Source organism: Piliocolobus tephrosceles, chromosome 5, assembly GCF_002776525.5.
Source record: "Piliocolobus tephrosceles isolate RC106 chromosome 5, ASM277652v3, whole genome shotgun sequence".
In the NCBI taxonomy this organism is placed as follows: Eukaryota; Metazoa; Chordata; class Mammalia; order Primates; family Cercopithecidae; genus Piliocolobus; species Piliocolobus tephrosceles.
In genome coordinates, this window is record NC_045438.1 from 42,096,290 (window position 1) to 42,122,640 (window position 26,351).

The 26,351-nt window shown below is 38.7% G+C and overlaps 1 protein-coding gene across 17 annotated transcripts in view; it reads left to right on the forward strand.

Moving 5' to 3' along the window:
- The window catches only part of AIG1 (androgen induced 1), a 275,458-nt gene that overhangs the window by 38,868 nt on the left and 210,239 nt on the right, over positions 1-26,351 (forward strand). The window contains exon 1 of one of the 17 annotated variants that reach the window (XM_031935560.1): positions 23,046-23,213. The exons of the other annotated variants lie outside the window; for them this stretch is intronic. The gene's annotated coding sequence lies outside the window, so the exon portion shown is untranslated. Of the gene's footprint in view, positions 1-23,045; positions 23,214-26,351 lie in introns of those variants that run through there. 17 annotated transcript variants of the gene reach the window in all.

Below are 26,351 nucleotides of genomic sequence, written 5' to 3' on the forward strand. Positions count from 1 at the left end.
TTTTTTACAATTTCTAATGCCCAAGTTTCCCTTTATATCAATTAAATGAGACTCTCTAGTGGTAGACATTGACATCAGTATTTTTCAAAGATTTCCCAGGTTATTCTAATGTGTTAGCAAAGTTTGGGAAACAGACCTAGCCTATGTTATTCAGTCTCCTACAGTATTAATGTATTCCTGAAAATGTGTAAGAGTAAAATGATTTTTTTTCTGTTGTAGAATATGTTCATCCCTAGAGAACTTAAAATATAAATATTTTACGGCTTGCTTTATGGATGTATTATTCACTATATTGATAATATTTTATATGATTTTTTTGTTCTTTATTTACATTTGAACACAATCTTGTGGATATGTGGTGCTAATATTTTCCTCTTTTGGCACACCTAATTAGTTCCACCTTTTCTCAGAATTAAGTTTATAAGACTGAAGGTTTTTATTCTAAAAAAACAAAAACAAAACAAAAACACCTATTATGACTCCTCAGTTAATGTCCAAGAAAATATTTTCAGCCAGAAGGGAAGGACTTAAAACATTTCATGAGATATTAAATGGAAATGCATTGTTCAGGGCCTCTAGGATTAATATAATATAATATAATATAAATAGGGTCATAGAACATATCCCAGGGGAGATTATATTAATTGTCTATCATTGCATTTATTTTAACATGTAACAATATTCTAGATAAAATAATAGTGGTTGATATTGTTTTTTCATCCCCTCTCTATTCCTTTACATTTTGTTTTGGTTAACAGATAACTGACTTAATAAAATTGAAAAGTCAGTTATGAGCAGAGACACATGTAGGCATGTCAAAATAGTCATGTATTTCCACATCAAGCCAAAGGTGAACTAAAAGAAGCAAATAAAACTCCATACAATGAGTTTTTACTTTATTTTATTTTTTTGTTTTATCCTAGAGTCCTGAAGATTTACATTAGGTGAAAATCTAGTATACATATATATCTTAGGAAATGGATATTAGAGTACAATCATTACTAGAGAATCTGTTCTTCCAGAAAGTATCACTGAATTACACATTTAAAACCAGAACAAAGGCAATGAAGGAGCGGTCATTTTTAGTAGTTGACTTATTTACTTGATAAACACTTTCTGAAATACCAGTGTGCCACTCTGCTAGTTTAGTAATACAATGAAAAGTAACACACAGCCCCTGCCTTCAAAAATATTGTGATGTAATGGGGGTGTCAGGCCCAAACAACAGCATGGAAGTATAGTGAAAGAGGCACGTACAGGATATTACAAATGATTAAAAACTCTACCCCTTCCAATTATTGTTGGATTCTAAGGTAACATTGATTAGATAAATTAAGTCCACCCACGTTAGGAGCCACACTGCTTTGTGGAATGTATATATCCATTCTGCCTTTGCCCTGGAGAAGTCAATGGCTGTATTTAGAAGTACACAGTTTTAGCTCTTTGAGGTCATTTATAGCATTGACAAAGTAGATGCGATAGATATAGAAGTTTTCTAAAATGAGCTACTGAACATCCTTCTTCCTGATAAGTTCTAACACAAAATTGTCCACTTAAAGGAATATTACCTGGGCCTCTGAAGAGGTTTAGTCACTGGCTAGGATTCATATTAGTAACTGAATGAAAAGTACTGTACTCAAAATGATTTGCTTTCATTTTCTGTCCTAAATGGAAGAAATTGACAATGTTTCTGATTGCTGTTGCTGCTGGTGGCGACAGTAGTGTTGGGGATGATGGGAAGAGATTTCTGTTTTTACTTTAATCAACCACAGACTTGTTCCCCAGAAGCCATGTGATCAGCAAATTTAGAGGTGAGGGTTGGTCTATACTGGTTTCTGAGAAAGGCCTCTTTGTTGCCTTACTAGTCCCTCTTTGGGACCTTTTTAATTTAAGAGTGAATCTTGCAGCTAACCATTCTGTGGAAATAGAAATGATGCTACACTTAAAAATAGAAACATTGAAAAGTTACCGTGCTTAGGGCCTATTATATAAAGGTCTTTACCTAATATTCCTCTCGTCCCTTCACAGAAGTAAATGAAAGACTCTGCCTCTCTTTTAATTATGAGGGTGAAGCTTCCTTCTGACCTTGCTTTAGTGAAGGGATTCCTTTCTCCGTGAGAGTCCCTCTTTCCAGCCTAACGATGCCATCTGTGCAGAAATATGGTGGTTGTTTGTCCCAAGTGGGCATTTTGTAGTTCCAAAGACCTTGAGTATGTGACATTTGTTCACCAAAGACCTCTTAGCCTTTCCCAGGTGTGAACTCTTTTGTTTGTGTTTTTGTGTTTTAGTGCTGGGTTAGAGAAAACATAGAAACTATAGAATACCCTGAGTGTAGGGCTCATGGCTATAATCCCACTACTTTGGGAGGCCGATACAGGGAGGACTCCTTGAGGCCAGGAGTTCAAGACCTGCCCGAGCAACATAGCAAGCTTCATCTCTACAAAAATAAAAAATAAAAAATTAGCTGGGCATGGTGGTGTGCTCCTGATGTCCTAGCTACTTGGGAGGCTGAGGCAGGAGGATTACTTGAGCCTAGGAGTTCCAGACTTTAGTGAGCTGTGATGCTGCCACTACACTCCTGCCTGGGTGACAGAGGAAGACCCTGTCTCAAAAAAAGAAAAAAAAAAAAATATTCTGAGTGTGTGCAAGAGATATAGCTAGTAGGCCTCGAATTGAACCCCAATGGTGAGGCTTGTGTATGCTGGGCATAAAATGGCATATTAACAATTAAGCGCAACTAAGGTAAGATCTCATTATTCCTCCCAGCTCATTGCTGCATTTCTACATTTTGATAAAATTTTGAATAAAAATAAGGGCAACATGGCACAGACCAGTGAGATCATAGCATAGTAGTGAGGGTGGTGGTCAAGTCAGGATAAGATAGATGGTTAATGGAGCATCCCATGCCACAAGAGCCAGATAAATCAAAGACTGAGAGAACATGCATGACACCACCAAGACCGGATTCACTGAAAGAGCCGTGTGAGAGCCAAAGGAAGACCCTGCGTGGCACTCAGAAGCAGGTGTGAGTAGTGTTTAAGATGAGGCTGCTGGGGAACCCATGAGAGTGAGCCACTAGGGCACAGGCTTTCACCAAATTAATATACCAGGAAGCGCAGAAATCTGTTGTACATTGTAGTGACAGTATCGCTCACATCCTTAAGTCCAAAATATTTGTCTAGGAGTATCAGAGCTGGAATTCTTTTCTCAAGTTGACTATAAACACTATGGAGAGTGGGTTTTACTGGGAAAAAAAACTGCCGAACGATATCAATATTTCTCCCACAGCTCCAGAAAAAATGTGTCCACAAGCACAGTCCTATCCTTGAATTGGCCATATAAGCGAAGTGGATCATTTTAGGTTAGGGGATGTATTGCTGAGTTCTCTAACTTGTCTTTGGACACTTTGAGTAGTCTGGGTTCTGTCATGGGGCTTTGCTTTGGAAGTTAAGGACAAGGTCAGGCCCCTCACACAACTGTCATATGCATTTGGTGGTAGTAGCACATGTTCCTGGAGGTCTTAGCTCTGCAAGCAGCTGACTTCCACAATGGGCAGATGGCAGGAACAGGGAACTGACTTTTGGAAAGGGATGGTAGGAATGGAGGCCATTGTGGAAATGGTGGCTTTTCCACAAGGATGCCCAAAGGTCTGGTGAATGGTTCTGATGAGCTCGCGTGCTTTTCCCCACTGTTCTCATTTCCTTTCTGAATTGTTAAAGATTGAATTGTGTACCTCTAAAATTCATGTTGAGGTTTTAACCCCAGTACTTTGGAATGCAATCTTATTTGGAAATCAGCTCATTTCAGATGTAATTAGTGAAGTTTAGAAGAGGTCATCCTGGAGTAGGGCAGGCCCTGAATCTGGTATGACTGGTATTCTTATAAAAAGGGGAAATATGGAAACAGACACACATACAGGGAGAACACCATGTGAGCATGAAGGCAGAAACGGGAGTGATGCTTCTACAAGCCAAGGAACACGGAAGGTTGCCAGCAAACCACCAGAGAAAAGGTATGAAATAGATTCTCCCTCATAGCCCATCCTGCCGACATCTTGATTTCAGACTTTTGGCCCTCAAAACTGTGAGACAATAATTTCTGTTGTTTAAATCATCCAGCATATGATGCTTTGTTATGGCAGCCCTAGCAGACAAATGCATGGTTATCTGTTTCTTGCCTGTCTCTTCTAGGGCATTCTACATTCACTGAAGTCAGGGATTATGTCCTGATCATTTCCAAATCCTCGTCACATACAGCAGTCCTGGTACACTTAGGAGGCCTCCCCAAAATATTTACCGAATACAAAAAGTAGATATGTTGATTTCTGCCAATAAACATTTAGCTAGCTCTCAAGTAGGAAAGCATATATACTGTTCTCCCAATTCTGAAACTCATTTTAGTTTAGCAACCTTGACCTTGGGTTAGGTTTGGGGTGGCTTCCCTGTGTCTTAGTCTATTTGGGCTGCTATAAGGAAATATCATAGACTAGATGGCTTATCAGCAACAGATTTATTTCTCATAGTTCCCTCAGGTGGGAAGTCCAAGATCAAGGCACCTATAGATTCCTTGTCTGATGAGGACAAGGAATGATGGCTTCCTGGTTCATAGACAGTGGAAGTGGGGAAGGATCTCTCTTGGGCCTCTTTTATAAGGACACTAATACCATTTATGAGAGCTCTTCCCTCATGACTAATCACTTCCTGAAGCTCCATCTTCAAATACCCTCACATTGGGTGTTGAGTTGCAACATAAGAAATAATTTAGAGGGACACACACATTCAAACCATAGCACCTTGATTAGTTCTTCGTCTCCCTAAGTCCCATCAATGACCCTCATTAAACTATGTAAAAAGTTAAGCCTAACAACCTCCATAGTGTCCACAGGTAAGTGGAGTTTTTATACTATAGCACTGTTTTAGGAAAGCCTTTGCTTAAAAAAATGTGTAGAGGTAGTATCAAGAATTTGATTAAGATTTTCTTGAGAAGAAAAGAAGTTATTTAATTGTCAAACAAATGAAGGGTATTTTAATATAAAGATACCTACTCATTGTGAAGACTTGTCCTGAATAAATAAGGAATATAAGTGGACAATTTATTTAGACAGATAAAAGTCTCCAAACATATTACTATGGATGCAGACATCTGTCTTCTAGATTGTAGAAGCTAGCGGTATAAAATTATGGTGATATATGAGTTAACTGAGGTATTTTTAAACTATAAGTGAAAATGTAGGTCCTTAAAAGTAAACTAGAATAAAGCTTCCTTCATAACTGCAAGCAGAAAAACAATATATATATATGCCAACTGGGTATATCTGGAAACCTCAGTATCTATTTACTTGAGTTTTAACCTTTGTGCCAAAGGACTGGGAAGCAGAGGGAAAGGAGGCTGACTGGAAACTCAGAGGGGAATGAGATGACACAGGACACAGAAAAGAGGGGAAGAATTCTAGGTCAGAGGTGGAAGGGACATATTCTGTAATAGTTTTCTGAGCCCTCAAGTTAGAAGTCATTTCTGAAAGCTTAGAGATCAACTAAAATATCCTTCCACTGTGATAAGGTGGAAACATTTTTAACTTCATTTATCTTTTGTGTGTTCCATTTTCCGTGGTTTCTTGTGTTTCTTCTAAGAGAGGGAAACAAAGAATTCTTTATTAAATTCCTGATCCAGTTAAATATATGACAGACAGCATGATTTTACATAAGACTTTCTCTAGAAACTGATTTGCTTGATTTACTGTTGTTTTAAGTTGTCTTATATGTTTTGCTTAAACGTTTAGACTTGTCAAAATGGCTGCCCAAAGCTTTGATGCCAGATTGCATCTCTCAATTGGCAGTTAAGTAAAAAGCAGTTTTAGAGTATAGGCAAGGTCTTACCCTATGTAACAGAGGTGACTCAGCAGACGCTTTTTTCTAGTGTTTGTTTACTGCATAAGCACATTGTAACGGGTGTGATTTAGAAGCACTAGACTCAAATCTGTTTAAAAAACATTCCAGATTTACTCTACTAACAATACTAAGAGAATATTTTTCTTTAAGATTTCTTACTTGCTACATAGCATTTAAGAAAAATTACTCAGCGTAAGACAGTATCTTGAGAAACCTAAAACCAAGTGAAAAGACTTGGAAAACATCTCCTGACCACGATGGTCAAATGTTTGTGGTGTCTATTTGATAGCACAACAAGCGAAATAGAATGCTTTAACTTTTCCTTTTCCCTGATCTAACCTCTGTTTCTAGGAATAAAAAACAGAAGGGCAGTTTGCAGCTCAGAGATTTCTCACTTAACAACTTCAGCTGGGATGGGGCCCAGAATCTGGCTCTGGTGTATAAAATTACACTTTTAACTGTATGTGAGGATATTAACACTTGCCTTCGCCAGTTTTCAACCGACACATATATGTGGGATGCATGTAGGTATTTAACTTTCTAAGATGTTTATAGTTAGAAATGCCTTTGAAACCCCTGGTCTACGGGTGTTTTCCTGTGGAATGCCATTGTCCCGTTTATTTGTTTATATTCAAAGCAGTGCACACACCTTACATGAATTGACTACAGATTACATTGTTCTGTTTATTTATTAATTTTTATTTTCAAAGCAAACCAAGTATATGGAGAAGTCTTATATGAACAGCTCAATGAGTTTTTAGGAAACATATCTGTGTAACCACCACCCTCATCAACATATCAAACATCACCAATACCCCAGAAGCTACTCTGTCCCTTCCGTGTCATCAGCTCCTCAAAGGTAACCACCATTCTCACCTCTGTCACTGTAGATTATTGTTGCTCATTCTTCAATTCTACAGAATTTCCATAGAAATTCCTGTGGTAATCTGTAGGAATCATGCAGCTTACATTTTTTTTCTAGATTGTTTGTTCAGTGTGTGTCTGTGAGATTCACTCTTGTGGTTGCATGTTTTTTCTCATTACTATACAGGATTGCATTTGTTCTTTTTCATTACTATATAGATTTCCATTTTGTATGTTTTAAAATTTGTACTCCATTCTGTTGCTGATGCATTTTTGTGTTGTTTCCAACTTTCTGCTATCAAGAATAATGCTTCTATGAACGTGCTTATACATGTAACATTGGTACACGTGGATATGCATTTCTCCCGAAGAGGAGAATTACTGGGTTATAGAGTGCACATATGTTCGACTTCGTGGAGACTGCCAGTTTTCCAAAGTAGTTTTAGCAATTTACATTCCGCGCAGCAGTGTTGAAAAGTTCCAGTTATCCTGTGTCCTCACCAATGCTTTGTAGTGTCAGTGTTTTTTTCTGATTTATTTATTTATTTGTTTTTAATTTTAGCTATTCTAGTGTCTATGCAGTAATCTTTTGTTGTGGTTTTAATTGGAATTTCTCTGATCACTAATATTGTTAATCATTTTTATTTCCTCACCTGCCATTTGAATATTGGTCTTTTTAATGACGTGTGTGTTAAAGTCCCTTGCCGTTTAAAAATATTGGATGGTCTTTCTTTTACTCTGGCTTGTAGAAGGTAAGTTTTAAAAAAATATTTGTTCATTTTCAGTTATATACATGACAAATATATTTTCTTTTTTTATGGCTTATCTTCCCCCTTTATGATGTCTTCTGATCATTTGAAGTTCTTACTTTCAGTGAAGTTTAACTTATTAGTCCATTCTGTTATTGCATTGTTGTTTTTTGTCCTTTTCAGAAATATTTATCCAATCCAAGGTCATGAAGATATTCTCCTGTCCTTTCTTCTAGAAGCTTTGTCATTTCGCCTTTCACATTTCTGGTCTGTCTGGGAGTGATTTTTTTGTATAATGTGAGGTAGGAGGCAAGGGTCATTTTTTCTCACATGGGTAGCTATTCTTTTTCCCAGTGGCAGCTTTGCTGTATAGCAGTTGACGGTTTATGTGTGGGTCTGTGTCTGGACTCTGTGCTGTCCCATTGGTCTATTTGCCTGTCCTTGCGCTGATACCACACCATTTCAATGACTATAACCGTAAATTAAATCTTGATATCTGGTAATATAAGTTCTCCAACTTTGTTCTTCAATATAATTTTTTCCATTCTTGACCTTTTGCATTTCAATGTAATTTTAGAATCAGCTTGCCAAATTTCACACACAAAGATTTAGATTATTAATTGGGATAACAATGAATCAATTTAAGTAGAGTTGATATTTTTCAATATTGTACCTTCCAGGAACCTAGTAGATGCCTCAATTTCTTAAGTCTTTTTTCACCTTGTCAGTAAAGTTTTGGATTTTCTTTGTGGAGAATGGCACATCTTTCACTGGCTTTATTCCTAGTTGTGTGTCCTCTTTTTAGTAGAGCTACTTCTAGTTTGTATAGAAGCAAAATCTTCCTTTACAGTCACACCCTTAAACAAAACATTATAGAGGAACTATTTTGAAGCTGAAGAGAGGAAGTGCCCTTGAACCTTGAGGAGGAGGTGAGGGGTTTTTTTTGGTTGTTGGTTTGAGGTAGGTGAGATGCAGTATGTCTTGTCCAGATGGAATCTTTGGAATATCCTTAAAGGCAGCAGATGTGTGTGGGAAGAATGACAGAGTATGTTGAGAAGCAGACTTAATGCCTTGGGTAAGTGCATAGTTGAATGAATAAACCAATGCATATTTTAAGTATCTGAAGTACATTCATTGTTGCAAAGCAAATGACCATTCTAAACATAGGTTATATCCTGGATTTACCTTCTTAAATCTTTGATTTACCATCCCTAGTTGCCAGAGATGAAATTATAAATTAAATGATTAAAATATTATCAGGGTAATTGAGTAAGGGATACATAGTTTAGATTTACCACCAATTATGTTTCCCATTAAATAAGAAACATTTTGAAATTTAATAACTCATGCGTGAGTCAGTGACAGCATACTGTTTTAGAGTTGAAGTCTCTTGGAGCTCCTGCTGGTTACTACTCTGTTTTTCTTTTCTTTCCCAATCATGCTTTAGGAAAGAATATTTCTTACTTGCTGACAGCAGTGTCTCACTTGACACAATGTCTCATACCAATTCACTTCTCATAGCAACCCCTTACTCCTGACATCCATTGAAACTGTTCTCATCCTAAAGACCCAAAGACCTCATAATTGCCAGATTCAGTAAAGAAGTTTTCGTCAAGTTCTTTTGACATTTGAGATTATTGAACTATTCCTTCTCCTTGAAACTCTTCTTTTATGGCTTTCTTGGTATTTCTTCTCCTTTCCTGGTCTCCTTCCTACCTCTCTGACTCTTTCTCAGGCTTCTTCATTCCACAAATGTTGGTATTACACATGGCCTGCTTCAGACTCATTTCTTCTTCATTATGAATCCTCAATCTGGTGGAACTCGTGCACTTGGTGGGTTCAGGCTTCTGATGTTTTTGAAGGCTTGTCCTGAAATATCCTATACTACAAACATGTATGTCCAACTACCTGTTGGACTTCTCCATTTGAGTGCCCCGGAGACACTTAAAACTTAACATGTCAGAACAGGAAACATCTTAACATGTTCTGCACCTTGGTGAATGCCACCCTTTCTCCTGGGCCAGCAGCCTGGAAGTGGTTATTGACTTTTCTCTCTTTTTTATTTCCCCATGTCTAGTGTAAACATCCAACTCGTCTTCCTCCTTAATAGCCTTAATATCTCTGTGGTCTTAACTCTCTTCTCTACATCTGTCTCTTTTTTCTATTCCCAAATAGCCTTACATCTGGTTTAAAACAGCCTCCTAACTGGCCTCTCTGACCCTTCAATATGGTCATCCTCCAATCTCATATCTGCTTTCAGGATGATCTTTCCAAAATGGACTACTTCTCTATTTAAAACTCTACAGTGGTTCTATTTTTCCTTAAGCACAAAAGCCAAGGCCTTCAATATGGCTTTGCAAACCTAGCCTTAAGAGAGCTCCTTCTGCTTCTCTAGTCTCCTTTTGACACTACCCCTTTCCACCTGCCTGACCTGTTATCCAGACCCCTGCAGTTCCTTCCATCGCTCTGTGCCTTCCCTTCATAAATACTCTGTTTCTGCCCAGAACAGTCACATCTCTATCCACAACCACCTTCTGTGGATGGCTTCTTACTCATTCTCCAAAACTTACCTTGGTTATTTCATACTCTAGAGGGAACCTCTTCTCATTCCCCTGCACACACCAGTCTGGAATATATTATATTACATTATATGTGCTTCTTTATCCCACTCTGACCTTTTCAAAGGTGAAACACACGTCTTTCACGTTTGTAACCTCTCTCTGCAGGTGCTTTTAGAAATAGACACTATATTAGGCTCTAGGGATGCAAAGATGAATAAGACATCATCCCTGCCTATGAGCCTCTCATAGTATAGAAAGTAAAACAGAAACATCAAAAGATAGTTACTGTGCAGTTTGACAAGTGCCACATGACAGGTATTTTTAAAACATGGAAGATAGAACACCTGATTCTGGGTCTGAGTGAGTTCTATTTAAGTGTATATGAGGATTGTTTGAGAAATATGGATGAATAAATAATCTTCAGAGTAAATATCCTCTCCAGGAAAACTCCTGGCAACCCCATCACCCATTTCACCAGTTGATCTCCAGAGACTGCATTTTTGATCTTCACATGTAGAGAATTGCATGGGAGATAAAATACCAACAAATAGGACCCAAACATGTAAATAAACATGATATGGTTTGGTGGGAGAGGTAAACGTATTAAGCCATATTTTCAGGTTTAGTTGAGACTTGAAAAAATAAGCATCTTATTTTGTGTGCCCAGGAGCTGTCTGACTAAATCCTAAGCCTGACTGAGATCATAGTCCACCCTGACTTTGTCTAAAAATGTTGCTGACTGGGCATGGTGGCTCACGTGTGAAATCCCAGCACTTTGGGAGACTGAGGTGGGAAGATGGCTTGAGCCTAGGAGGTTGAGGCTACAGTGAGCTGGGATCATGCCACTACTGTATTCCAGCCTGGGTGAAAGAGCAAGACCTTGTCTCAAAAAAAAAAAAGAAAAAAAAAGAGAGAAAAGCCATTTACCTTTGTGGTAATAAGAACAACCTAAAGCCTTGAAAGATTCATTCTACTTTTTCAGATAAAATGTTAAAAAATTGTTAAAGATTTCTGGCCAGGCGTGGGGGCTTACCCCTGAAATCCCGACACTTTGGGAGGCTGAGGTGGGTGGATCACGAGGTCAGGAGTTCGAGACCAGCCTGGCCAACATAGTGAAACCCCATCTCTACTACAAATACGAAAATTAGCCGGGCATGGTGGCACGCACCTGTAGTCCCAGCTACTTGATAGACCGAGGCAGGTGAATCGCTTGAACCCAGGAGGCAGAGGTTGTGGTGAGCTGAGATCACACCACTGCACTCCAGCCTGGGCAACAGAGAGACTCCATCTCAAAAAAAAAAAAAAAAAATTACAGATTTCTTTTCTCCAAAGCAGATTCATAAGCTGTCCTTTACGCTATGAAACTTACTGGAACAATTTTTTGGTTTGGTGAGTTTTCTTAGGACAGACAAACACTGTAAATGTTTTCTTAACCAAGTCTATGTTTATCTTATGTAAATGTTTTCTTAACCTGTTAAATGAATAGAATTTCAAACGTAACAAATAACCCAAATACATAGGTAATTGCTTTCATTTCATGGCCCTGAATGGCTGGAAAGTTAGTAGAAAAGTGTATCTTCAAGCTGAACTTTCAAAACACATATCTGTTCTTAAAAATCTTGTACAGGTAAAATATTTAATGCTTGGTTTTGTTTTAGTTTTGGATTTCTCCTAAAAAACCAGTGTGACTAGTTTAAAACAATGCTAAATAATTTCTAAGGGAAAATGCTGCAAGAGCCTTTTACATAATGAGTTTACTACCTCAGCTTGCTTTTTAAGTTACATGTTTTCAAGAAGTTCTCAGACATATGAATGGAAGAACATCTCTGATTCCACTTTAAAATAGATGGGAAAAAAATGCACCAAGGTGGAAGTGGTTGCAAGGAAAGAAGAATAATATGAACAATATGACAGCAGCACTATTTTTATTTTATTAAGGATAAGACATAGTGCATTACAATTGGAATAAAACGTTCAGGTTGTAAGTATGTATTTTTCCTCTTGAAAAAGTGAGTTAAACTATTCAGTGGGTGTCAGCTTGCAGGTTCTGGGTCAATAGAACGTAGTATCATGGCATACTGTCTACCATTATAGTATCATGATCATCAGTTATTTGGAGTATTCTGGCTAAATGCTTTATTTCTAAATCATTATTCCTTCTTATGTGTTTTAATAAATTTGAGGTTATGTTATACGTAATATGCTTTTCTGTGCCTCTACTTTTTCATCTGTGAGATAGAGATAGCTGGAGTCCCTGGCTTGTGGAGTTGTCACAAAAGTAGATGAGGGGGTGACTAACGTGCCCAGCACAGAGCCTGGTGCCCAGTCAGCATTCAAGTAGGGTTTGTTGTTGCCATTACTTGTTTCTTATACTTTATTGTACATCATAAGCATTTTCTCAAGTTGCTAACCATTATTCAAAACCATGATGTCTCATGGATATATAACATCCCACTTTTCTCTCAAGATTTAAATAATGTCATTTTGGTCAGTTTTGCAATTTCCAGATTGGCAATAACATAAATTCCATGGAACTAAACATTCTTATGCAGAAGTCTTTGTGACCAAGTAAGATACATTTCTAAAATAGAATGATTGGTCAAAATGTATACATATTTTACAGACTTTCATTTTCATTCATATGTCCAAATTCCATCCCTGAAAGATTGTAGCCATTTGAAAGTATCCCTTTCTCTTGCCATGTTTAAAGAAGAGCTAAGGAAATGTAAAAGAATGTGGCAAAAATAATAGAAGGCTGGAAGTTTTAGAGCCAGAATATTTGCATTTATTTATTACTTATACCATGGTATTTATTTATACCAGGGAGGGAAGATAAATAAATTCCTATAATTTCTCATATTTAAAAGGAGCTTTTGTGTGATGATGTAAAAGCACTGCATTGACATTAAGCAGCCTGTTTCTTATATTGACTGATACAGGATTAAATACGAGCTTGAGGAAGTCACTCTACCTCTCATAGTTACAGACTCACAGTTTGTAAAATGGTGATATCCGACCTGTGCTATAGGACTTTTGTCGCAGTTAGATAAGATTGTTCATGAGAAGCACCAAGCAAAGGTCTTGGCACATAGTAAGCACCTGTCGTTGATCACAGGCTTATTGACCATAAGTATGATTTTTGCTGCAGAGCCAGCCTTCAGCTTTCCTGACTTTATTGCATCTGTAGATTCATAAAGTAGTAGAGTTCCTGGCAGATGTACTGGCTGTGTCATGAATGAGCAGAGGACAGAATTTCATGAGATTTTTCAGCTGTACTGTCAACACACTTGATGATCCTGGTTAGTGTTAACATGACATGATTTTGTGACTTCACTTAGTGCACATCTAGCCCCTGCTTTCTTCCAGACACTGAATCAAGAATTGGTGATACAGGAATGAATAAAATGTAATCTTTGTCCTTGAAGGGCTCATAAGCTAGACAGGAAGTGGTTACCATCTTTTCTGGGTGAAATTCTTCTTCTTTTTTATACTTATGTTCATTCATTTGTGCTGTTCCCGTAAGACACGCACTGGTAGGTATTCGGAGGTGAAAGTAAGTAATGATAAAGCTAGGCTGTGTCCCTAAGATGGTTAGAATGTGGTGTTAATTGGCATGCTGTGGTAGGAAAATAATGGGCTTTCAGTCAGAAGACTTTGGTTCATATTCAGGCCTCAAAACATGCTTGTAGAATAATGGGTTGGGCAAGGAAGGCCCTTGTATTCTAAGCAAGAAAATGAAAAGAGTTAAAACTCAGTTATTCATTCATCCATTTGGCAAATATTTATTGAGTACCTGGGATTCAGTAGGGAATAAAATATACAAAAATCCCTTCCCTCATGGAGCATAGATTCAGTGGGGGTGATGAAGGATGCAACAAACTGCTACCGTGAAATTTTTTAAAGGCAGTGAAGGAAGCTATGGAGAGTTGGGGAGTGGGGTGGCATGGGAACAGAGAGTGGCAGGAGAGGCCTGTTTTGCCAAATCCCTTTTGAATCCAATGGGGATGGCATCAGGTTCAAGGGGCAGAAGAGACCCAGTGTTTTATTGGGGAACTTTCATACCGGGGAGAGAATCCAGTGGTGGTGGGATGGACAGGAGAGCCACCTTACGTACAGTCCAGGGGCGGCAAGTGGGCTGGACAGGAAAACCACAATGGTTTGTGAAAGGCATACAGTTTATATAGCATTTTCACTTAGCACTCTCCCCATAACGACCTCAACCTGGCAATCTTCATTCAACCCCAACTCGGGGCCTTGATTCCATGTACAGCCTGTGTTCCATGGGATAGTATGGGGGCTCAGATGTTCCTGACAAGGAACGAATCTCTGGGTTTGCCATTCCCAGAGCCCTTAGCTCAGAACACACATTCAGGTGCGTCTGCCATACAGGGTCCTTCTCAGGTTATTCTTAAGTTACTGCTATCATGTGCCTTTAACATACAGGGCCTCACTACAAACTAACATTTGAATGAAGAGCTGGAGGAAGTGAGGGTGCAGTTCAAGGAAACAGCCCCAACCCCAGGAGACCAGTGGGACTGGAGCAGAGTGTGTATGGGGTGCGGTTAGGGGAAAGTAGCAGTGGCAGGAGGCAGGGAAGGGCCTGTGGGACGTGTTGCCAAGGACTTTGGCTTTTACTGGGCATAAGATAGGAAGCCTTCGAAGGAGCGTGAACAGAGTGATGGGAGGATGTTCCCACAACCCAGGGAGACATGGTAATGATGTGGACCAATGGGATGGCAGTAGATGTGGTGACATCTACTGATTCTGGAGGTTATTTTTAAAGATAGAGCCAACAGGATTTGCTAAAGAATGGCATTTGCAGGGTTTAGAGCTGTGTTACTATGAAGCCTGAGTGGCCATCCACTGAGATGAGGATGACAGTGGGAGAAGCTGATTGTGGGGGAGAGCTCAAGGAGTTTGGATTTGCACCGGTTAAGTTTGAGATGCCTGTATGACTTTCAAATGCAGAAGTCTGGTTAACTGGAGTTCAGGGGAGAGGTCCTGGCTAAGGATGAAAATACCAGAATCATTAATATAGAGGCAGTATCTAAAATCAAGAGTTGATCAGATCTCTAAGGTAGTGATTGCAGCTACAAAAGAGAAGAGCTCCAATGACTGAGCGTTGTGGTAACCTATCATGCAGATGGTAGTTGTTAACTATTATGCACTTCTGGGAAAATGTGGTACCTTATGAGGTACCTTTACCCTGTTCACTGTGGCCACCTGCAAAAACATTGTTTGTTTACTGAATACTGTCTTCATGACATGAAAAATTGAAGGTTTTTTCCTGTCAGGGATTGGATTGATTCAGGCACAAAGATAATTTGGGCACCACTGGAGTTGGGCGTAGGCAGTTCTGTGCAGGATGCTTCACAATAGTATTTCAACAGACATAGTGATCTCGGCTTCTGATTTTGTTACATAAAAACACATTGATTCAGAAAAGGACAAAAGGAATGTAGATCCACAGAGATTAAAACATCACTAGGCTGGGCACTGTGGCTCACACCTGTAATCACAGCACTTTGGGGATCCAAGGCGGGCAAATCATGAGGTCAGGAGATCGAGAGCATCCTGGCCAACATGGTGAAACCCTGTCTCTACTAAAATACAAAAAATTAGCAGGGCATGATGGCATGTGCCTGTAGTCCCAGCTACTCGGAAGGCTGAGCCAGGGGTATTGTTTGAACCCAGGAGGCAGAGGTTGCGGTGAGCAGAGATTGTGCCACTGCACTCCAGCCTGGCAACAGAGCGAGACTCCATCTCAAAAAACAAACAAACAAAAATCGCTAAAATGAATGTGTATATTATGTACAGTATGCTTTCAACATTAAAGTAAAAAAAAAATACCCAAAGATTGAACTTATGACAGGGGCCAGTTTTTCTAGGTTAAAGATGCCTTCCAGAAAAATGTTTGTTCAGCCATGCTTTTAGCAATCACTTATGTGTAGAGAGCTTTTCCACATCTCCTGTATTTATTTAATCAACAGGAATTAGCTTAGCAGCATAACCCAAATACTTATCATGTATGTTGCCTTATAAATGATAGTGTTAATAAGTAACTAAGTCCTATGATCCTACTGAGAATTTTACAACAAAGAGGGGCTTGAGTGACCTAAATAAAAATCAGTGCCAAAATACTGCTATATGGAACTTCTGGAGAGTGTCCCAAAGAAAGAATTTTCTTTTCTTTTCTCTTTTTTTTTTTTTTCTTTTTGAGACAGGGTCTCGTTCTGTCACCCAGGCTGGAGTACAGTGGTATGATCATGGCTCACTGCAACCTCGACCTCCTGGGCTCAACTGATGGTCCTGCTTCAGCCTCCTGAGTAGCTGGTACTACAGGTGTGCATCACTGCATCTGACTAATTTTTCTATTTTTTGTAGAGACGGTTTCATCATGTTGCCCAGGCTGGTCTCGAACTCCTGGGCTCAAGGGATCCACCCTCCTTCGCCTCCCAAAGAGCAAAAGAATTTTCAAAGTACATAGTGTGTTTATCACCTACTGACAAATTTCTCAGATCATGTCTGGGAGCATGCTGGCTACGTGGGGATCATACATTTTTGCCTATATATGCTCAATTTAAGTATCAAACACCCCATAAACCTTGCAGTGTATCTCTTTAAATTAGAGATTTTTAAAGGCTCCACAATTCAAAAGTATTGTAATAATTTTCAAAGTATGCCACACTCTCAAGAGGTGTCCATCTATGGGGTGATACTTGGGTAGGGGGAATAAAGTTCACTTCTGAATTGTAAGTAAAAAACACAAGTCCGAAAGTGCACAGGCAGGCAGCTTGTACTTACTGTAATAGATGCATACTTTGGAAGTGAACGGCACTGAAGCATTAGGGCTTTCTATATTCCAGTGTCAGGGTGGGCCTTACAAAACTGCAGGGCCTTCACCTAAGACAAAGATAACACTTAGGTGTTTGCAGTAACTCATGGACACTTTGGACTTAGTTTCTAAGGGGCTTATCCCTTCTCCATCCAGTGTTTCTGGACTTCTTCCTGAAGTAAGGACCTTGGGAAGAAGCCTTAATTCCTGTCTGTAACCCCTATTTAGTGCACTAATTGGGGTGCTTAGCACAATCACAGCATAACAAAGAAAAATGATGCCACTAAAAAGGAAGAATTTTCTGATTCAATATTTGAGAAGATTTCATTCAAGGTATTTTGCAGTCATAGAAGAGAAGTTGGACTTTGTATATTTACCAAAACATTTTGTCCTGGGCTCAGTGTCAGTAATATTAATATATCCTTTTTTATTTTTATTATTTTTTGAGATGGAGTTTCACTCTTGTTGCCCAGGCTGGAGTGCGATGGCGTGATCTCGGCTCACTACAACCTCCGCCTCCTGGGTTCAAGCAATTCTCTTGCCTCAGCCTCCCGAGTAGCTGGGATTACAGGCATGCGCCACTAACGCCTGGCTAATTTTTTTGTATTTTTAGTAGAGACAGGGTTTCTCCATATTGGTCAGGCTGATCTCAAACTCTTGACTTCAGGTGATCTGCCATCTTTGGCCTCCCAAAGTGCTGGGATTGCAGGCGTGAGCCACCACACCCAGTCCAATATTTCCTTTTTCAAAATAACAGAGGTAGATGTTGTAGGTATTACATATAAACTTCCTCATAGACAATCTGTAAGTTGGCAAAATTTGATGAACACCTTTGGGTAATGTATTAGTCCATTCTCAGGCTGCTGATAAAGACATACCTGAGACTGGGTAATTTATAAAGAAAAAGAGGTTTAATGGACTCACAGTTTCACATGGCTGGGGAGACCTCACAATCATGGTGGAAGGCAAAGGAGGAGCAAAGGCATGTCTTACATAGGGGCAGGGAAGAGAGTGTGTGCAGGGAAACTCCCCTTTATAAAACCATCTGATCTCATGAGACTTACTCACTATCATGAGAACAGCACGGGAAAACCTGCCTTCATGATTCAATTATATCCCACCAGGTCCCTTTCACAACACGTGAGGATTATGGGAGCTAAAATTCAAGATGAGATTTGGGTGGGGACACACAGCCAAACCATATTAGATAATATTTTCAGTTTGGCTGTAGGATCCAATGTCAATTATGGCAGAAAAGATGGATAGGGTTGCTCTTGTTTGCCCATTATGTCTTCAAGTATGTGATTTCTTCCAGCATTTACCAGTTTGAATCATCATCTCTCAGGCGCTGCTTTCTGATCAAGTTGAACGTATCATGTAATATATATATATTTTTCAAAGTGTCTGAGCATACCACAATTTACATTACATAATCCTTTTCTCCCAAAGACCATTTATCTTCTTTTCCCTTACTTCCCTTCCTCCTTTCCTTCCATCTATCCTTTCTTCTTTATCTGCAGACAAAACTGCCACAAAAATGTCACTGTTAACTGTTTGGAGAAGCTATTAAAACCATTTGCTAGGAGCAGTTCCAGTGTGTGTCTGGTTAGCAACCAGGGCTTTCTCTGACAACTGTTAGAAGGGTCCAGTTGTGCATGTCTTAATCATTCATAAACCATAGATATTTTATTTTCCCTAGTAAAACCATGTGATAATTATTTCAAATAATGTTATTGTTAATGGCTCTGATTTTTAAAACACTTCTCAGGAAAATATTATATGGATTCACTTAGAAATTGTAAACATCTTTTCACTAAATGTAATATATCATACCAAGTTTTATGTCAACTTGTTTTTCCTAGCTATCTTTGAAAGTTAGCATAAATTTAGTATGCTTTCTAATGTAAAATTTAATATACTTTCTGATTTCTAACAAACCACAGTTTATTTTTGTTTATTTGGTATTCTGGTGAAAAAATTAGTGATAGTTTTAAAATTAATGTACCTTATAAAGCAGCATAAATTATGTATTTGTTCTGAGTTCTTAGAGCTCTTAGTGGTATTTCTTCCTGATTTTAGATTTGTAAATTTTGTTTGACTTTTTGATGTGTGGGCATTGAATTAGTTTCTCTTAGGACAAGTTTCCAGATGAGTACTGCTTTTAGAAAAAGAAATGTATGTTTTTATTAATACCTGTTGAAACTTCTCTGGAAGGTTTTGGATTTGTTTTCTTTCCTCTGTCCACAACAAAAGTGATGAGACCAGACTTATCCTTTCATGGAGTGCATTCATCAAAAAATTTTTTGTTGTTCTGTCCATGTACAACTTTGACTATTGATGGTTCTACTTATTAGAATTTAAACACATACTTTGTATGTTTATGAGAGTAGAAATGTAGAAAAAAAATCAAAAGGATATGCATCACTTTAATGTAATTCAACAGAAAAAATGCCATTGTTTATATTTCTACTGATGCAAGGTACTCCGTTACTACCCATTGTTTTATAAACATACAGTTTATATTAATAATTGTATACTTATTTGATAGATTTATAAAATCTCTAATTTTTAGAACATACGTTTCTTTATATTTGATTCTAATTTCTCTAAACTATTTTTTTACCCAACAATTTACAGTAACATAATGGGTACATGAGATTAGTTCTTCGTAGTGTTTTTTTATCTCCTCAGATCCACTGAGTTTTATCTCATCCACCTGAGAGCTTACTACCATGGCCACCCCTGGATCTCACTGTCATTGACAATAGCTTGACCTTTAAAACCCCATTCTGGCACCACAGACTCCCATCTTTTAGTTTGTTCCCTCCCACCATACCTGTGACCTACCCAAGCACTCTTGTTTTCTCTCTCTCCTGACTCCATGTTTTTCTCGACCCATTCTAAGCCCTATGATCTATCTCCAATTATTCATCTCCTGATACCCTCAGTGCCCCAGTGTCTTGTTGAGCTTCCCTGTAAACCCTCAGACCCATTAATTCCCACTGGCATGCTGTATAACCATAGCTATAACAGTGCCCTATAACCATAGTTATGGGCACTGTTGGAAAAACAATCCTGTAACAGGTGGAAATATACTATAATGGCATCCTTCCTTATGGGGCCCTCTGCATTTCCTGGCTGTCTTTCTACCAGTCCCAAGTCAAGTCCCCTCACACTCCACTCAGCTGTCTTCATTGCTATATTAATTCTGCAATTGGTAAATATGCATTAACACTACATCCCAGATGTGTGCTAAGCTCTAGGGATATGATGTTGAACTAAAAACTCTCCCCATGTAGTCTGCAAGAGAGTCAGACACTTATAAAGTAGCAACACTAATGGTGATTTCATTATACTTGAATTGAGCAGTGAAAAACAAAACGTTGCCTGAGAATAGATTGAAACAGAGTTGGGCAGACTCTAACTTGGCTACGTGTAGGCTTTTCTTACAATTGTTGCCTTACTTTTCCTTATTGTTTACTATATGTGGATTCCTGGGTTAATATTGTTGTTTCTTTCATTTCTTTTCAAAATTTATTTAAACGATATTATACTTTCTCAGTCATTTACAACTGGCTTTTATTCTTCAACATTATGCCCATACAGTCCATCCATGTTGATACATGTTACTTTAAGCAGTTTATTTTCACTCCTGTATATTTTTCTTTTAATATTTCTATTTATTTATCTATGTTGAGTCTGTACATATTTGAGCTACTTTCTAGTTTTTGTTATTTATAGAATTCTGATATGAGCAGGAAAGGCATGATAAAGATTGATTAATTTTCAATATACAGGTTAAAGTTACCTTCCACCATTCACTGTGGCCTTCTTTATCTAACACAAGCATCACATGTTACTAATAAATTAGCCCACTTTGAATGTTCTACCATATTTAAAACAATAAGATAATGTCTTCATAGGTTTTCCTGATCTACTTTCTTTGGAAGAGGATTGAAAATAATTAAACGTCCAAAATCAGAAAGATAGAACTCAGACTGCCAGTGTGAATAATTTAAAAGCAAATGTTTTAAAATGATTCTTCTGCAGTTCATAAGAAGAACTGAAATAGCGTCAGCAATGCTACTAGAAATAAACAAAGTCATGGTGAATTATATGCTATCATATATAACATCTTTCAGCTCCAAATCACCCTTCAACACCTTCTGTTCCTTAGTGGACTGGCTTTTATGAGCATTTCTCCTTCACAGAGAGGTCGATGTTGAGCTTTCTCAGTAAAGAGCACGGAAGGGCCATTGCAGGCGGAAGGGCCTCTCTTACTGTTTTCAGCTGCTGCCCCACTCATCAGTGGTGTAGGTGTAAGGACATCCAGTGTTGCTCTGCTCCAGCCACAGGCAAGGGAATGTGCAGTCCCTCAGTGACTTCACAGCCCCAGCCTGTTCCGGTGACCACTTTCCTGAAGCCCTCCCAACAAGGACACTACATGCTCCAGGTCTCCTGCCCGTGGTGGACCCTGAACTCCTTCTGTGCACCTGCTTATCAGTGGTGGCTCACTTGCCCCTGGGAAGGCTGCTTCCTGCTTGCCCAGCAGCTTTGGCTCTTCCAGCAGGCTGCAAACACCTTTTCCAGTGAGGTCTTGCATTGGTCTGTTCTCACAGTGGCTACGAAGAAATACCCGAGGGTAATTTACAAAGGAAAGAGGTTTAATTGACTCACAGTTCCATGTTGCTGGGGAGGTGTCAGGGAACTTACAATTATGGTGGAAGGCAAAGGAGAAGCAGGCACTTTATTTACAGGGTGGCAGGACAGAGTGAGTGCAAGTGGGAGAATGCCGGATGCTTATAAAACCATCAGATCTCGTGAGACTCACTATCACGAGAAAGCATGTGGGTAACCACTTCCATGATCCAATTACCTCCTCCTGGTGCTGCCCTTGACATATGGGGATTATGGGGATTACAATTCAAGGTGAGATTTTGGGTGGGGACACAGCCAAACTATATCAGCTCTGAAGCCCATCCTTGGGGAGGAGGTCCTTTTCCAAGTTTTGTTTTGTTGGGGTGCTCTTCCCGAGCTCCAGGGTACCTTTTATAGTTTTCTTTACATTTTATTTAGGTTTCAGAGATATCTAGCTCTTTAATGATATTTTTAGCAGTTAAATTGTCTTCTATTGAAGAAAATTGTCAACATGAATAAAAATTTAGTGGGACAAAATAATTTACAAAGTTAGAAAATTTAATGCACTTCAGAACATTATCAAAGATGCAACATCTTCCCCCGCCCCCCAATATTTGCTTATCACTATTATTGTGCTTAAATCTAAATGACATATACTTAGCAAAAGGAGATACTGCTAAGTTAGAGGTTAGGCACTGTAAAGCAGATTCACCTCTGCAGCAGAGTGCACACTGGTTTCATAGTGTGCTTTTCTGCATTAGTAGTTTACTAAGTGCTTTGTACGTAGCAATCAATAATTATTTGTTAAAAAAAATCGATGGTATATTTAATTCAGTGTTCAAAAGTTTATGCTAATATTAATAGTGTGAAAATCTTTAAGCCTGTAAAATTTTTGAGTAGCTCATAGCGTCAGCGTCTGCTCCACCCGGGTAACTGAGGAAGCACGGTCAGAACACCCTGGGGGAGAATTTTCTATCATTGTTTGCAGATTAGAATGGAGTCTCTGGGAAGGTCCCTGCTGTGTATTTATCCAGCAATTGAGGGAACATGGCATGATTGTACCCATTACTTTGTGAAGAATATCCAAATGCCTCTTTAGGCAGTTGTTCTTCTTGCTACTTCTATATTAAAAGCAACTATGTGATATTGTAATGAATTATGTTGACAAGCTTTCATTCCCAAAGCTGCTTATCTATGTACATTATTTCTAACTGGAAAACTTATTTTTTTTCCTGCCCGTCTGAATGAATTGCTTGCCAGTGGTGACTTATGGCCTGTTTCATCGATTTTCAGTAATGAGATGGAGCAGTATGAGGTAAATGTCTATGCACAAAAGCAGGGACTCTAAATCACATTCTGCAAACCACACATTTGATGGTGCAGTTAGCCCATCTCCTCAAAAATGTTTGTGGTGAAGTTTCCTTGAAAAACCTTGGGCTTAAAGCATGTCACTTAGATGACAGATTTAGAAAGAATTTCGGTCATTAGAGTGAGAAGTCCACTTTGGCTCAGTCAGGCTAACCCACTCCAAGGGTAGGAGAGGATAATTCACCAGGCAGTGCATCTAATGGGCATCATCTGAGTGGGTGAGGGAGAGAGAGAGAGCCTGTGGTTCTTTTAAATGCATTGATTTTTCTATGGAGTAGCAGTCAAATATGTAACTGATCATGGACTCCAGGTAAGTGATGATGGACTCCCCTGGTTGTAGAATTGCTACCGGATGATCAGATGTCTCAGGCAAAGAAAGCAGTGAAAACAAAGGCAAAGGAAATCCTCGTGGGATTCACTCCTCTGGTTTCATACTGAGTCACTGTCTCACGGGGATGAAGTACCGTTGGAGTTCACTCTTGATCTTGATAACAGGGAGAAAGAATTATGCGCTATTAAAAAGAAAGATAGCTGTGGAAAGGGGGGATCCCTTGAAGATGGTGTTTTATAGAACTGCTATTTTATGGCTTTTATATCCTTTCCATGCATTATTTAATTTCTTTTAGTCTTTGCTGAACATAGATACTGCCTAGGTTGCTTTCCAGGAGGAACTGCAATGAAAGTTTTATGAACCGAAAACAAAATAACTTTTTCTGCTATAAAGTACCACATGATATGTGACTGTAGCAGAAATATAGGAAGGTCTCAAGCTCACACCATTTCTCCAAATGTGCTACTTACATTTCTCCGTATGACAAACTACTCTTTCTGTCTTTCTCTTTCACACGTATGTAACTATGTATGTTATATATGTACATATCATATATATATCTAGATAGATATATATAGTCCCTACTTATGCTCCCCTACTCGGACAATAGTACCTATATTTTGGTACTATATTTGGAACTGTATAGGTACTATAGTCCTGAGTAGGAGAGCACAAGTAGGGAGGTCTACAAGTGATATCTATCTATCTAGACATATGTGACTTTTATAGAGAGATTTTATATGTAGACTATTCCTCTCTGGATTATATATAAATTTATTAAATGTCACATAATACTTTATGTTCTCTAGTTAGAAAAGAGACCAGGTAGATATTTCTTCCTTATCATTTCCCCTTTAATTAATGGTTTTATCCTCATATGAGGACTCTTCCAGGCCTTTCTTTATGACACCAATAAATCTCACTGCCTCTTTCCCATCTGTTCTCTCCACAGTTTTCCTTCATTCCATGATCCATGTCACTCCATTTTCCATTGCTGCCCTTCTCAGCATTCCATCTTCTTGTTTCTTCTGTCTGCTGTGCCTAAAATGAACTTGAAAACTGAACCATCTTCAAGACAAATCTATGGTGTTCTTTACATTAATTTTATAAAAGTACAACGTAATCAAAATGTGGAATACCTCGGCTACCAGTCACGGGGGAGCTTATGGCCAAAGTCAAGACAAATTTACTCTGGCCTTTTACAATTCACACAAATAATGATTCCATTTCTTACTTAAAGTGCTGCTTTTCTTATTTTGATACATTCTTGTGTTTTGCCTGAGTTTAGTCAATTAGGTAGAAATGTACAAATTAGCAACTAATTAAGGACATAACTTGATTTTTTTTTTTTTTTTTTTTTTTTTGGTGCTGACCTTTCTTGTTTTATTTTGTTGTTGTTGTTTTTGTTTTGTTTTGTTTTTTGAGACAGCGTCTTGCTCTGTCGTCAAGGCTGGAGTGCAGTGGTATAATCTTGGCTCACTACAGCCTTCACCTCCCATGTTGAAGCGATTCTCATGCCTCAGCCTCCCAAGTAGCTGGGATTACAGGCACGCACCATCACCACCATGCCCAGCTAATTTTTGTATTTTTAGTGGAGATGGGATTTCACCATGTTGGCCAGGCTAGTCTGGAACTCCTGACCTCAAGTGATCCACTTGCCTTGGCCTCCCAAAGTGCTGGGATTACAGGTGTGAGCCACTGCGCCCAGCCAAAATTAAATTTAGTTGAGGATATTGAAGATGATGTAGTGGGATGAAATAAAAGTAATTCTGGATAAATTATATCACATATGTTTTAGGAATAAATGGTAGAAGTCTAATGAATTTGTCCTGTAGTACAAACAGGATTGTAATAGTTTAGTGCATTCCAGAGAAGAAAAAGAATAGAATATTAAATTAATTTAATCAAAACCAATTGTGCATTTCAAAAAACATAAAGACATGAATGGAATTTGAGTATACTTTCATACTTGAGAAAATGAATTTAAAATCTAAAATGACTCAGTAAGTCAGCTATGATTTCCTGACAGGGAGAGTTGAGGAGGTGTAGAAAAAAGATGGAGAAGGAATTAAACAGTAGAGAAGATTTTAGAGAAACAAATACTGAGTGACTCCGAAGTAATCCTGGGATTTTTGTTGTTGTTGTTCTGATCTATTCCTATTTATATTGCTTGGAGAGACATGATACATTTGACCACTTCATTTCTACATGCAATGTAAAATAATAAGAGCAACTAGCCTGCTAAGACCCCAAAGCCAGATGGTGTATATGTGTGTCATGCTGAGTTGATGGTTTGGAAGTGCCAGCTCTGCAGAATGGCTGGAATTGAATAATACTTCAAGGTAATCCTGCTTAAGATCCACTTGTGCATCTCCATATAACTTTTACATCTTTAACAGTTAATATAATGAATTTTAAGTTGCAGTGGTCAGCAGGATTCATGTAGGCAACAGAAAAACACACATAAAATGTCTGTAATGGGATTTGTAAATTGTCAGTTCAAATCAAACTCTTATAAAGTGACAGAAACCTCAAGTGTTTTAATGGTATTGGCAAACTGCTTCTTAAATAAGCAAATAACCAAAAGTGAGTTAATGCTTCTTTCCTGAGAAGGATAGACTGTTTCGTAATTTTTAGAGATTATCTTTTGAGGACTAACCAATGTAAATGAAAGAAACAGTAACAAAACCCAAACATTTCCTCTTTGTCTCCTTGTGTTTAGAAAATAAGAAAAAATGGCTGGGCGTGGTGGCTCACGCCTGTAATCCCAGCACTTTGGGAGGCTGAGGCAGGTGGATCACGAGGTCAGATCAAGACCATCCTGGCTAACACGGTGAAACCCCATCTCTAATAAAAATTCAAAAACTTAGCTGGATGTGGTGGTGGGCACCTGTAGTCCCAGCTACAGGAGAATGGCATGAACCTGGGAGGCAGAGCTTGCAGTGAGCTGAGATCATGCCACTGTCCTGAGCCTGGGCAACAGAGCAAGACTCCATCTCAAAAAAAAGAAAATAGGAAAAAATCATTTTGTAGTACCTCCTTCCCCTGACCTCCATGTACACTCTTTGGGGAAGTCTTCTTAGCAGTTCAGGTGAGGTGGGGGCCGTACTATAGTCC